Source organism: Halichoerus grypus, chromosome 3, assembly GCF_964656455.1.
Source record: "Halichoerus grypus chromosome 3, mHalGry1.hap1.1, whole genome shotgun sequence".
In the NCBI taxonomy this organism is placed as follows: Eukaryota; Metazoa; Chordata; class Mammalia; order Carnivora; family Phocidae; genus Halichoerus; species Halichoerus grypus.
Genome location: NC_135714.1, coordinates 72,520,365 through 72,535,461, shown reverse-complemented (window position 1 = coordinate 72,535,461; position 15,097 = coordinate 72,520,365). Strand labels below are relative to the sequence as shown.

The 15,097-nt window shown below is 37.2% G+C and overlaps 1 protein-coding gene and 1 long non-coding RNA gene across 6 annotated transcripts in view; one reads left to right on the top strand and one right to left on the bottom strand.

Moving 5' to 3' along the window:
• The window catches only part of LOC118544738 (uncharacterized), a 242,257-nt gene that overhangs the window by 27,599 nt on the left and 199,561 nt on the right, over window positions 1-15,097 (bottom strand). The window contains exons 5-7 of the long non-coding RNA XR_004921746.2: window positions 4,941-5,007; window positions 3,863-3,917; window positions 3,370-3,459 (exon numbers count right to left, since the gene is read on the bottom strand). This is a non-coding gene — a long non-coding RNA (uncharacterized LOC118544738). The remainder of the gene's footprint in view (window positions 1-3,369; window positions 3,460-3,862; window positions 3,918-4,940; window positions 5,008-15,097) is intronic.
• Window positions 1-15,097, top strand: part of SNCA (synuclein alpha) — a 145,417-nt gene that overhangs the window by 112,384 nt on the left and 17,936 nt on the right. The gene's annotated exons all lie outside the window — the stretch shown is intronic.

Sequence of the window (15,097 nt, the reverse complement as noted above, 5' to 3'; positions counted from 1 at the left end):
CTCTTAACGACTGAGCCACCCAGGTGCCCCATCTCCGTAGCTTTTGTTCTGTGCAAGCTTTCCATACAGCTTTGGAGGATGAGAGTGAAAATGGCAGCCTCCCAATCTCCGCCCTGGAGGAACCAAGAACTCAGGGCCCCACTCCTCAGTGAGCCCCCAGAGAAAAGCAGTCAATCACTCCCGTCTCCCCGGTCTCCAGCCGCCTTCTGTGCTCACCCGGCCTGTGACTGAGCATTTCTGTCTCTGGCACCCAACCCCGTGTGGAGTCTCCAAACCCAGCAGATCCCTGCGGTGCACTCCCGTGCCCTCCTCCAGGGCAAAGAAGGGGAGTCGCCCTGATCTGTGGCTTGTTGGGTCCCTGCTGGAGGAACAGTGGCCCGACTTTGCCGTGGATCATGGTTTATGGCAACCCCAAGCTCAGAGCCCACTCCTCAGCTCCGTCTCTGCAGCCGGCTTCCCTGCTCTGATACCTGGGAGCTCTGCCGCTCAGGCACCCCTGGCCTTTCTGTGACCCCGAGGGTCCTGAGACCACACTGTCCCAGAGAGGGTTCCACCCCGCACTTAGCCACTGGAGCGAGGTCCCTCAGTGGAGCAGACTTCTAAAAGTTCTGATTTTGTGCTCCATGGCTCTATCACTTGCCAGTAGTGGCTGACAGAGGCTCCCTCCCCCCGCCGTCTATCTTCCCGAATATCACCTCGGATTCACTTCTCCACACGTCCTACCTTCCACAAAATGGTCAATTTTCTGTTCAGAGAGTTGCTCCTCTTTTTTTCTTCGATCTCCTGTTGAGTTTGTAGGTGTTCAGAATGGTTTTGTACCTATCAAGCTAAATTCCTGGGACCAGACGAAATTTAGGTCTCCTACTCCTCCACCATCTTGCTCCTCCCCCTCCTGTACCAGTGCATTTTTGATATTAAAACTCATTTAAAAAAAATCCATTCTATATTTAGCTGGCTTGATCACACAAAAAATTCCTTTTCCAAGATTCCCTTTCTACAAACCTTCTACGACTTGCATATCCAGTCAGATTTTGTCCTATGCTTTTTCCTCTTTCTCATTCTGAAACAATCATTTTACTTTCCTTATCAGATTTTCATATACAGTGGTTTCCTTTCACCTTTATTATTTCTAAGTAGTTTTAAGAAAATATATTGATTAGAATTCTTAACTCTTAGAATTCTTCATTCCTAGTGAAAACTAAGAAGTCAAAGCAGTTGTGGATTGTTACACCAGCATTCTGTGGACTGGCAAATTCATAAATATATTTAATAATTTCTAGAAGCATATTCTTTCTCATAGTAAATTTTCCAATGTGGTATGTTTATTAATAGACCCAATTACCTTTAGTTCCTCTGTAAAAGGAGGCCAAAAGTGGATAAACCTGTGATCAGTAATTAATGTTTTAGTATTTTATCTTATTTGGAAATTATGTAGCTAGTCAATGAATATGCATTTTAATTTGTCTCAGTATAACTTTGAGGTTTCAAATTACCAAAAAGATCTTGAAAACTTTTTTCAAGTTGACATATGATAAAGCATAGTTATTGTTGAAAATTCCATTTGTAAAATTTTACTTACATCAATTTAATTTACTTGTTCTTAACAATTATGTTTAGATTAGTCATGAAAATTTTTTGAGACATTAAACAACTAACCTTCATTTTATGTTATCTTTCTTGCTAACAAATTCTATAACAGAGACAATGTGCGCTTATTTGACTTTAGTAAACCTAGGTAGAATAAAAGTATTATATTTAATTCTGATAACCCTAAAGACATGCCTGTTTTAATTAAACTAACAAAGTTTAACTAGTTTCTATTTACTAAAGATTATCCTAGGTCCTGTGACCTGGAAAAACATTGGGATTAGTTTCTATATTTCTGAGAGCATACTTAATTTATATAAATGGTTGTCTTTAGGCCAATTAAATAGAGCTGTTTACAAATTAATTTTGGCAGTATCATTTGAAGATAGAAAAAATTACACATTTATAACATACATATGTAGACATACATAAACACATATATAAATGCAACAGAGATCTTACAGCTTTTGTTTTAAAATGTTAGCCATGAGACGGGTAAGATAATGCAGAACTCACTGGTTTATAAAACAACAATTTGAATCCAAATTGTGTTTCTGGCAGATAGAATAAGTTAAGGTTACCTGCTCAGATGTCTAAAGCTTTTTACTAATATTTGAGAGACTTTTAAGATTTATTATAAGCCTAATTTTTGAAATAACCTTTTTCTTTATTTTTTTCTTCTGATAAGAATTATCTTGGTTCTTAAAGAAGACCAAATAGAATAATTACATCTCAAAGGCACAGAAAAAGAATGCAATTTCCGCCAACAAGGACTTTTGTTCCCTAAGTTCAGATGTTTTATAATATCTGCAAGCCTTTTGAGATGAATAGGGGAGGTTTGGGAATTGGTAAAAAACGATAGGTCGGTTTAAATTGTTTCTAGAGCCTCATTTTTGTTCTTGTAAAGACTGAATGTGTAAGGCAACTACAGTTGTTTTTAATTCCTCAAAGAACTGGTTTGCAACTCCTAAAATGATATTAAGAGATTGACCCACCCATTCAACTATATTATCCTCCGTTTTCTTCTTTATATCAGGAAGATCTTCAACTAAGACCTAAATCAAAAGATCCCTATGTTCTAGATTTAGAGTTGTGTGTCATGGAATGTTTTAATAAATCCTTCCACAAAGGTTTCAGAATGTTTTCCTCTGGGTACATAGTTTCATTTTAGCTTAGGGGAGAAGGCCTAAAAAAAAGTTCTAATCAGGCTATGAATATCAGCTTCTAATTTGTCCAACTTCTAAGCATAGAGCTTAAAAAAAATCCTTTTGAGTATCTTGTCAGGTTTCAGCTGGGACAGACATTATCTATTCCCGGCAGTACTGCATAACCCCATGGACAAAGGGGTGTCCCCAAAGAAGGTGCAAAAGACACTACCCTCCTAAAAACAAGAGCCACTCCTAAAGACAGCCAAAAAAAAAAAAAAAAAGATGAAAGATAATTTCTCCAAGAGCTGACAAGAGTCAATGGGACCATAGCCACAAATGGGGTGCAACATGCATTTCTGCCCAGCCATATTTTTGGAGCCCCCAACCTAAAGGTTGCCAAACCAAGTTCTCAGTACATAAAATAAGACAAACAAGAAGGCAAAAGTTAAACCTGGGAGAGAAAAGATCAACAAAGCACAGATACCTGAAAGCAAATTCATGAGTCACAATTCAAAGACCTCATTCTTAATTTTTTTTTCCTTCCAATCTGAATTGGGAAAGAAAGGGACAATGTGGAATTTTACCTTCCTACAGACAGAGATCTGGGAGAAATGACTTTGGTGAGAATTCTCACCCTTTGCTGACTTCTGCCACTTTTTCCAGGATCTTGTCTGCAGTCACTGGAGTGAGGTATCCTAGCAGGTCTCATCCTGGTCACCTGAAACTAAGAAAGGAAATATAATTTTCCCTCTATTCTTTATGGTGAATGCTTGCCTGAGACCCCTTTTCCTGTGGGGCACCTCCTAAATGGATAAGTTATCTAGGTTAAAACTTCTCTACTGTAGTCACTAAAATTCAAGATTATCTTTGGTAAGATCGACCTGCTTGTTCAGCCTTAAAATAAGGTTTTATTCACCTGAGGCCTCACACTGGACCAAATCCAGCTTAACTCAGACCCAGTTCGATTCCAGTTAGTTTCTAGGTCCATTCCAGAAAAAGAAATGCTCAAAGTCTGAAAGCAGAGCTAGGATTCAAAAGGGACTTCCCATGACCTCCAGACATGGCAAGAATATAGCAAGCTCAATAGGCACAAAAGGCACATTCGGTCCATTTGCCTGCTTACTTACTTGTCCAGGGGCTTTCAGAGGTCTCCTTTGGTTCCCGCTTCTGGCAACAGAACTGCTAAGAGATAAACCAAGGCATATTAAAAAATGTAAGAGTTTATTTGGGCAAAAATTGACTTGAATCAGGCAGCATCTGAACTAGAAAGGAGCTCGATTCACTGTACAAAATAAAAGACTTACAGGAATTACAGAGCGGGAACAAGAAATTATACTTAAGCCAAAAAGCAGGTTGTGTGTGGTAAAGTTACTTTCCTTTAGGGGATGGCAGGGGTCTAGGAGGCAGTTAACCTAACTAGTGCTGCTCAAGGGATTCATGATGGCCAGTTTAAGATTCCATGTCTAAGAGAACTGAAACTCTAATTTAAAGTCTTGGTTTGGTGACGTGGAACTTCACCTAAGTGACTTCATTTTGGGTCTGTTGTCTTGTTTCTTAACATATCTAAGTATAACGTGACTAAAACATAAAATGCATCAGCATATGTATAGTTGTATTCATAAAGAATAGTATGCTAACCAAAAGTTATGTAACAGTGTGAAACAAAACATGTAATTTAAGCAAAGTTAATGAAATTTGAGTTGCCTTTTGAATCACAGTTTGACCAAGGGAAACAGACTCTACTGTTTTCCAAACATGAAAGTTTTAATACAGGGTATTATCCCCTTCCATAACCAACAGAAGACAGAGTACTGAGAGTCAGGGAGGCCGCCACCCACCTGCTGGGGATGCGACCACACTTCGGGTGCTGCTCATGCCCTTGCCTTAGCGCAAGCTGAGCAGTTAGCCAGGACTCTCTCCTCATGCTGTCCTTGCTTTGCATCCCTCCTTTGCTTGCTTCCCTTTCCCCTCACTTTCACATTCCTAAAATTGCACTTCCCAATTGGTAATCGGTTATATATCAGCTGTTTGACATAACAGGTTAATTTAGAAAGAACTTGAGTTTGTGTTTTAGGGTGGAAGAGGTCACAGCCATTTCTAAGTCTCTACCTTTACTTAGCAATGGAGGGCCCCTCCAGTGTAATGTTTTTGACAACCATTTGGGTTGTCCATGGGTTATACGCAGAAGTAAGATACTAAACTTACTCTATTTCATTGTTCTTAAGACAATCTCACTTGAAAAAAGAAACCACAGATCCTCCAGAGGTAGGGCCTATAAAAGAAAAAAAAGGTATTCTCTTACTGAATCTATATACTCTATTGAACTTTGCACACAAGTTCTCTTCCTAAACATGCAAGCATATGCCATAATCTAGGCATTTTTTTCCTCATGTATTTTATTACCCTAATATATTCTGGCTTGATACATTATAATGAAAACTTGGGAACAAAATGTTTTTTCAAAGGTGTTCAACATTTGTTACATTGGTATTTTTTTTATGGTAAAAAATGAACAGAAGATGAATTTTGTATTTTCTGATAGGGATTATGTTTTGAAAACAAGTCCTTAATATCCATAAATACAAAATCTTAATGTTATTTAACATTCAAAGCATAATTAAGCACAGTTCTAAATTGGAGTTGAAATTGAAATTTATTAAGAGATATTTCTAGATAACACTCAAGGTTTTTAGAGATAAGTTTATAAAATGGTAAATATACAAGTTAAGGATAAAATTATATCTAGTGATTAAACTGTTTCTTGCAGTATTCTCTTTGGAATAGCTGCCAAATATTTTAGTAAGCTTAAAAATCTATTAATACATGGAGTTGACAGATCTAGATCACAAAGTCATATTCTGAAAAACATATCAGGGTTAGAGATTATTGAAATGAATGTATACATTTTATTGCATTTGATATGGAAAATGACATATACAACTGATCATCAACTGATAGATGCTGTTTTCTATACTCCATCCATTTCTCCCCACCCAAACCTGGATAATTTCAAAGCAAATACCTATTTTATGATGATTAAATAATCAAATGTTTACTTAATTTCTAAAAGTTAAAGACACTTTTTAATGCAAAACTCTCATATATTTTCATGTTTAAAAAATAACTTTAATTAAATACCTACTCAGTATTCAAACTTCCCCAGCGGTTTTGTATTTGCTTAAATCAGGATACAAATAAAAATAAAATAACATTCTTAAAGAAAAGAAGAAAACATTGTTAAGTTGCAATTTTCTGATACTCTCTCATCTACTTTAATCTATCCTCAAAACTTTTGTTTTCCTTGAGATTTACTTTGTTGAAGTAGCTATGTTATTTGTTTTATATCATTCCCCAGAGTCAGAAATTTTGCCAGTTGTATCTAATGTGAACATGTTCTTCAGCCCCTACATTGCTGTAAATTTTCCGATTGAGAATAGATGTGAATCCGATTCAGATGTTGGGCAAGAATACCTTATAAGGAACACAGAATATGTGGTTCTATCTCTTCATGTCACGTTTGCAGCCTTTGCCAATCATTGCCGAGTTTCCTTGTAAAATGATGATACTTCATTTTTCCTTTCTTAGCCAGATTAGAGAGAAAAACTTGTACTCACCAACTATTTGTTTAATACAAGGTACAGTTAGTACAGGAAAGGCAAAATACATACCTGATAATTCTGAGATTACATTTCTTGTCAATTCTGGCTCTAATTTTTTTCCATAAAATAATCTGTCTCCTACCTATTCTGTGCCTTTCTCATCCCACAGCCTCCTATTCTGACCACTGTGTAGTAAACTTTATTGAAGACTTTGGGACAACAGGCTATGTGTGAGGGGCAGGGTGGGACAGTGAAATGATTTTGCAGCACAGGACTCGACAGAAAATAGGAAACTGAACATCAGTTATCTTTGTCCTTAAGGGATTTTGCTTACTTACGTAGCAGGAACCATCACGAGAGTAGGCCTATCTTTTACACTGTCGCTTCATCCCCACTAGTTCCTTGACTCTCATTAGTTCCCCTGGCCACGTCTTCGAGATGGATTTTTCTACACAGGGTGACTTACTCATCAGAGTAGTTTTTTGTTTTTTTTTTTAAAGATTTTATTTATTTACTTGACAGAGAGATAGAGAGCACAAGTAGGCAGAGCGGCAGGCAGAGGGAGAGGGAGAAGCAGGGAGGCCGATGTGGGGTTCGATCCCAGGACCCTGGGATCATGACCTGAGCCAAAGGCAGCCGCTTAACCAACCACCCAGGCGCCCCCAAAGTAGTTTGACAGAGACAGTTCTCCCCTGTGCTTTAACTAATACTGTTTTTCCTTCTGGGTAAACTTCTATAATATAAAAGATGCAATGGCCCCATAGAACATATAATGTTTATAAATAAAATTCTTTGATAGGTCTCAGCAGTCAAATTACAAGAATTTCATTTACCAGGAATAGACTCTTTTTTTTAAGATTTTATTTATTTATTTGAGAAAGAGACACAGCGAGAGAGAGAGAGAGAGAGAGAGAACATGAGTAGGGGGAAAGGGGAAGTAGCAGAGGGAGAAGCCGACTCCCAGCTGAGCAGGGAGCCCCATGCGGGGCTAGATCCCAGGACCCTGGGATTATGACCTGAGCCGAAGGCAGATGCTTAACCAACTGAGCCACCCAGGCGCCCCCAGGAATAGACTCTTAACTAAGTCTTAAAGAATAGATTGGACATAGGGACATGATAGAAGATCTAACTTCTCAGTTCCTGAAATCTATAGACATTTCAATGAAAACATTTGAATGTCAGAACTCTTGGAGAACTTCAGAATAGTGGTTAAGAGCACAGTCAGAAGTCACCTCTGCCAATTCAACTCTGAGTAAATTACTAAACCTCTCTAAGACCAAGTTTTCTAGGGAAGATGTGGCTAAGGATAGTGTGCCTCACAGTAATTGTGTGAGCTGTCTCCACTGTATTTAAGGTAAAACAGTTATTTAAAATTTTTACAGTCAGTTAATAATTTATTAAAATATTAATGTACTAAGGCACCTCGGTGGCCCAGTTGGTTAAGCTTCCGACTCTTGATTTCAGCTCAGTACATGGTCTTGGGGTCGTGAGATTGAATCCCCCCTCCCCCTGTTGGGCTCTGCTCTGGACATGGAGGCTGCTTGAGAGTCTCTCTCTCCCTTTCCTTCTGCCTCTCCCACACCTATCCCCCACCCCCACTTGTGAGTGCTCTTGTTCTCTCTCAAAAAAAAAAAAAAAATTAATGTATTCAATAATCTCATTCTCCAGAAAACAACACTTAAAAAGCCCAGCAGTCAGGCTTGTAAACACAATATATTTATACCTTTAATGAGTTAAAGGTTTTTGAAAGCATAAGCCTGTTCTTGTTATATGCTGATAGTTATTGAATATCTTGGGTTTTTTTTTTGATTGCTTATGCTTCTTATTTTTTACCCTCTTTCTTCCATTTGTTAAATGACAAAGATTCAGCTGTGCACATTTTAAAGATCTAATTGGCTTTGTTAAACAATTAATAAATGGGGTAACATCCCATCTAGCAAACGGGGTGGGGGGCAGTCCAAGGAGATGCACAAAATGAAAGGCTTTTATAGAAGGAGGGTGGGGCAAGAAGGATATTAGCAAAAGAATTATTTCAGGGGAGGCCACTTTCTGCGGGGAAAAGCAAGGTGTTTTATCACACAGATTACCTCTTTTTTTGAGGGAGGAAGAGGACCCAATTGGCAGATTGATTGGCACTGACTGAAATATTCCTGACTGGTTAAGACTACATTTCTGGGGGAGGTTGAAGCAACAATTAGAATAGGTATCAAGCCGTGCTTTGGGAAATTCTTTGAAGTGATGCCATTTTGGGCATGTGGTTTTCTTTCTAACAACCCCCCCCCCCCCCCCGCCTTTTGAGCAGACTCAGCTTAACTGACAGATGTGATCAAACTTTAAAACATTAGTGTCTCTCACAGCTTTTGTTCCTCCTTGGTGAGGCAGCCATAGGCCATGACATTTTTACTTAACCTCTGTGATATTCATAGGTCACATTTTCCAGTTGACATTTTTTAAGTTGATAATTTTTGTTGTTGTTCCTTAGATGTTCCAGTCATAGTTGCTTGGTGGTTAGTAGTTGCAAACATACATTTAAAGTTTGTGAGAGAATATAATACACAAAGGAGATTATTATGATTACTATAAGCAGGATGATTCCCAATATTTAGAGTATACTTTGGAACCATGGTCCCCAAGACCCAACTATCAAAATCAAATAAGTCAAGGAAAAACCCCTTGAAAGGAGTCACCTTTTTAAAGCCAAGCACTTGAGTTTCAGCTTCCTCAAAAGCATTAATCCAGGTATGGCAAGTGGTGTTGGACAAAACACAGACACCTCCTTGCTCACCTACAGTAGAATCAAGAGCTGTTCTATTATCATGAACAACTTTGGCTAGAGAGTTTAAGGACCTTTGTTGAGCTGCTATTGCTTTAGAAGATTCTGCAATAATTTTAAGAAGGAGACATTTTTGATTATAGCTTCGTTTATATTTATCCCTAGCCAAGGAAAAAAGGACCTGCCAAAAGGAGTGAGTCCTGAATCTCAAAAGCCTCCTGAGAGGTCCTTTTTAACTCAACAATGTAAATTTAGGAGAATCAACTAATAAGATGTCTTATTTTGCTTGTGAAAAATTAGGGGCACATTTAGATTTTCTCCTAGCCTGCAATCAAAGATGTTACTCCCTGCCTTAGCAATGGCCTGGGAGATACAGATGAGGGTGTTATCTTTCTAGGCCAATGCCAGAGGAAAAGAAAGGAAAAGAGGGAGAAGGGGTTTTATGTTCAGTTACAGTATGAAGTCTTAATCCAGCAACTTGGATGGAAGCAGTCTACCTCCATGTCAGCTACTTCTCTTCCTGTGGATTTGATTTAGAGATCTCTAGCATCTTTTAGTTTTGGAGCAGGGTCAGTGGTCAGGGGCACTTGTTAAGGTCCCTTTCAATGGGGGCTCACGGGCTGTCTTCCTCTGATGACATTTTAGAATACCCACCACACTCCAGCGGGTGACCAACAGGCTCCTTTAAAATTAGAATCTAACTGGGTGATGCCCTTGGGGAAGGTATGTGTTGTAATAAGCACTGGGTATTATATAAGACTGATGAATCACAGACCTGTACCCTTGAAACAAATAATATATTATATGTGAATTAAAACTAATTATTATTTTAAAAAAAAGAAAAAAATAGGATCTAGAAATTCTTTAATCTATTGATGGCTGGCTTGAGCATAAAACATTAGAGATTTATAGTAGCTGATCATACTAGCATAGAGACAACAAGGGATCAGCAAAAGGCTGTAACACTGATAGAATTTCAAGTTGGTAAAGCTTTTGTTAAGGCTCCTAGGATTAGTCTGGTGAAGTGGGTGCCTTAACCACTGGAGATAGTGGAAAATACACTTCAAGTGGGAAACACATTTAAGTTTTTTGTTTTTCCTGTAAGGGCATCAGACTTGGAGCAAGGAAAGGCTTTAACACATCCAGGAAATGCATATACAATAATAAGAACATATTGATAACCCATACTAAGTAGCTGTTTAATGAAGTCTAGTTGCAGGTGTTTCATTGAATTTACAGCCATTATTTGTCCATATCAGTTTTTCTGATTCAGAAGCAGACTGTTGCCGTGTCACAAGGACATTAGGATGGCAAAGGTCTGGCAATAAGGGGCTGTTTTTGAAAGAAAATAGACTTTAACTACATGTGCCACAATCCTACAAATATAATATAAAGAAGGCTTAGTATTACTTATATGACAATGCTTCCATGTAATTACATATCAAATGTCCAATTTGTTTGACAAATATTTTGGAATGTTCTAGAAAAAACAGGCATTTTTAAAAGAATTTGATTTTGGAAGTTTGTCAAAAATACCCAAAAAAGGGTTTAAAAGCACTTATCTAAATAGGATCACAGGTCATTATGAAACTTAATAATCAAAAGGTAAAGAATCTTATACAATAATCTTACCAAAAACAGACCCCCCCCCAAAAAAAACAGACCTTTTAACAGAGAGAAAACCAAATTTTAACTTTGCACCAGCTTATTTTGATATTAAAACTTATTTTAAAAATAAATTCATTTAGGGGAGCCAGGGTGGCTCAGTTGGTTAAATGTCTGCCTTCAGTTCAGGTCATGATCTTAGGGTCCTGGGATTGAGCCTCACGTTGGGCTCCCCATTCAGCAGGGAGCCTGCTTCTCCCTCTTCTGCCTGCCACTCTGCCTACTTGTGTGCACTCTCTCTCTCTCTCTGTCAAATAAAGAAAATCTTAAAAAATAAATAAATTTATTTAATCTTAGCCAGCTTGACCACATATGAATTTTTTAAAGGTTTCCTGTTCATAAACCTTTTATAATTTTTTTATATATTCTGATTTTGTCCTTTATTTTTTTCTCTTTAGCCTCAATTCAGGACAAAGTTACTTTTTTTCTCCCTCAACAAAAAATGCATCTTAATTTCTATACCTCTTTTTTTTTCTGAAAACCTATCCTACTTTCCTGGCATACAGAGAGGTTTCCCTTATTTTAAGTAGTTTTAATTACATATATTATTTAGAACTTTAACCCTTAGAAACCTTGATTTCTAGTGAAAACTAAGAAGGAGTTGTGAATGGTCATATCAGCATTTTTTAAATTTTCATATTTATGAATACATTTTAAAACTTCTAGAAGCATGTCTCTTAAAATTTTCAAATGTAGCATTAACATTTCCAAGTGTCTTTTATTTAATCTACTTGTTCTTAACTATTCTGTTTAGATTACTTACAAAAACTTTATTAAACATTACGCAGCCATTATCCTAAGCTATTTTTGTTGTTGTTGACAGATCTTGTAAGAGATAACAAATTGATTTGGCTACTAAACTCAAGTAGAATAAAAATTTTATATTTAATGTTGGTAGCTCTAAAAATGTTTGTTTTAATTAAACTATCAACTTTAGGATTTATTTCAAATATTTTTTCAGATCACATGAATTTGAAAAACATTTGGGTTAGTTTCCGTCCCTGAGTTAAAGAATGCCAATCTTTAGAAGAGCCTGCCTTCAAGCCAATGAAATAGTCCTCTCTTACAAATTAATTTTAGCAATACCATCCAGAGGTAGAAACACATTTACAACACATATATAGACACACATAAACATACAGACAGAGGCAGACCTTATAGCTTCTATTTTAAAAATCACTGCCATGAAATAGGTACAAAATTTACTGGTTATAAATGTTGGATGAGTTTGTTTTTCTGATAGATGAATTTAAGGTTATTGGCCTACATGGCTAACGGTTTCTTTTAATATTTGTGGAGAAGACAAGATTTGTATTTGTCCTTGGCAAGTCAAGTTCTAAATGGCTTTCCCCCTTGCTTTTTCTTGATAAAAATCACCTCCCTGGAATTTGTGTTTTAAAGAGATGGACTAAGTTCATTGGAAAAGACCAGGTAGAACACTGAACATTCACATTTCAATAGCACAGGAAAAAAATGCAAGCACTTTCTAGAATGACTCTCCTTCCCTCAAGGCCAGGATTTTTATAATACTTATGCATTTTGAGATAAATAGGAGAGGTTGTGGAATTGGTAAAAAAAATACTGGTGTCTTTAAATTGGTTCTGTAATCGCACCTCTGGTCTTATAAGACTAGACTTGTAAAATAAAGACAGCTGTTTTTAATTCCTCAAAGAATTGGGTTGCTGTGTAATGCTATCAAAGGACTGACACACCCATCTGCTTATAAGAATGTCTTCTTTTCTTCTGGGTACATTCACCTGAGGTGAGAGTGCTTAAAAATTTTTATATCAGGTTCTGAATATCAGCTTCCAATTTGGCCAAATTTCTGATTATAGAGTCGTTAAGTCTTAAAATATCTTGTCAGGTTTTAGCTAGGACAAACAGTAAATATTTCTGGCAGTATTAAACAACTTCATGGACCCAAGAGGCATCCTCAAAAAGGGTGTTAAAGATTCTTTTTTTTTTTCAATATCTGTAGTTACTCCCAAAGATAGTCAAAAAAAGAACTGACAACCTGCATGTCCCAGGCAGGCAGAAAGTCAAGCCATGTTCTTAAGATGTAAAATGAGAAAAGTAAAAAGAAAATACTTATGCCCAGGAGAGAAAGAATCAAAAACTAATATGTTTAAATTTGGACCAGAAGGGATAACGTGATTTTTTTTTAAGTTTTTATTTATTCACCACCCCCGCCCCGGTAACCATCAGTTTGTTCTCTATAGTTAAGAATCTGTTTATTGGTTTGTCTCTCTGTCTTTTTCTTCCCCTTTGCTCGTTTGTTTAGTTTTGTAAATTCCACATATGAGTGAAAGCATATGGTATTTGTCATTCTCGGTCTGACTTATTTCACTTAGCATTATATTCTCTATCTCCATCTATTTCGTTGCAAATGGCAAGATTTCTTTTTTATGACTGAATAATATTCAGTGTGTGTATATGTGTGTGTGTGTGTGTGTATACATTTCTTCTTTTTCCATTCATCAATTGATGAACACTTGGATTGTTTCTATATCTTAGCTATTGTAAATAATGCTGCGATGAACATAGGGATGCATGTATCCCTTTGAATTAGTGTTTTCGTATTCTTTGGGTAAATACCCAGTGGCGCAATTGTTGGATCATAGTGATGTGGGAAACAAAGCCAAAAGAAAAAAAAAATTAAATTTCCTTACTGCTCACAGCCCATTGACAAATCCTTGAAACAAGCAGAGTGACCTTCCTCTGGGAGCTCAGCTGCCTCAATGTTGAAGCTTTGCTAAGGGCAAAAGGCGATCTTAGCCAGACCCCCCAGGATTCTATGGCTCTATCTGAAACATAAAGAAATTCTTTTGGAAACTTCCTTTATCTCTACCCCCCAAGATATATGTTAGCAATCATCCTCCAAACATACAGTCCACTGATACACATTTGAAGGGCCCTATGAGTGATTTTTTACCTAACACTAATAAATGACCTCTTCTTAACAATAGCTAGCCCCTTCCAGGTCCTGGAAACCTTGTTTCCAAAATACCTTGGAGATTTGTACTATTCCTGGCCACCTCCCAACTTGAACGTATATAATCAGCCACTCCTCATGACTCCACTGCAGCTCTTTCTGCCCCTGGGTCCTGTCCCTGTGCTTCAGTAAAACCACCTTTTTGCACCGAAGATGTCTCAAGAATTCTTTCTTGGCCATTTGTTCTGAACCCCAACATTTCCATATCAATAGGATAGTTCTATTTTTACCTTTTTGGGGGACCTCTATATTGTTTTCCACAGTGGCTGCACCAGTTTGCATCCCCACCAACAGTGCAAGACGGTTTCTTTTTCTGCATCCTTGCCAACACCTGTTGTTTCCCGTGTTGTTGATTTCAGCCATTCTGACAGGTGTGAGGTGATATCTCATCGTACTTTTGATTTGCATTTCCCTGATAAAAACTGATGATAAGCATCTTTTCATGTATCTGTTGGCCATCTGTATGTCTTCTTTGGAAAAAAGTCTGTTCATGTCTTCTGCCCATTTTTTAATTGGATTATTTTTTGGGTGCTGAGTTATATAAGCTCATTATAATATTTTGGATACTAACCTTTTATCAGATATGTCATTTGCAAATACCGTCTCCCCATTCTGTAGATTGCCTTTGAGTTTTGTTGGTTGTTTCCTTTGCTGTGCAGAAGCTTTTTATTTTGATGTAGTTCCAATAGTTTATTTTTGCTTTTGTTTCTCTTGCCTCAGGGGAGTTATTTAGAAAAAAAAGTTGTTGCTATAGCCAATGTCAGAGAAATTACTGCCTATGTCTCTTCTAGGATTTTTATGGTTTCAGATCTCACATTTAGGTCTTTTATCCATTTTGAGTTTATTTTTGTGTATGGTGTAAGAAAGTGATCCAGTTTCATTCTTCTGCATATTGCTGTCCAATTTTCCCAACACAATTTGTTGAAGAGACTGTCTTTTTCCCATTGGATATTCTTTCCAGCTTTGTCAAAGATTAATTGATCATATAGTTGTGAGAGTCTTTCTGGGTTTTCTTTTGTCTCTATTTTTGTGCCAGTACCATGATGTTTTGATTACTGCAGCTTTGTAATATAATTTGAAGTCTAAAAAAAATGATACCTCCAGCTTTGCTTCTTTTTCAAGATTGCTTCGGCTATTTGGGGTCTTTCATGGTTCCATACAAATTTAAGGATTGTTTGTTGTAGTTCTGTGAAAAATGCTGTTGGTATTTTGATAGGGATTGCATTAAATGTGTAGGTTGCTTTGGATAGTATAGACATTTTAACAATCTTTGTTCTTCCAATCCATGAGCATGGGATATCTTTCCATTTGTTTGTGTCATCTTCAATTTCTT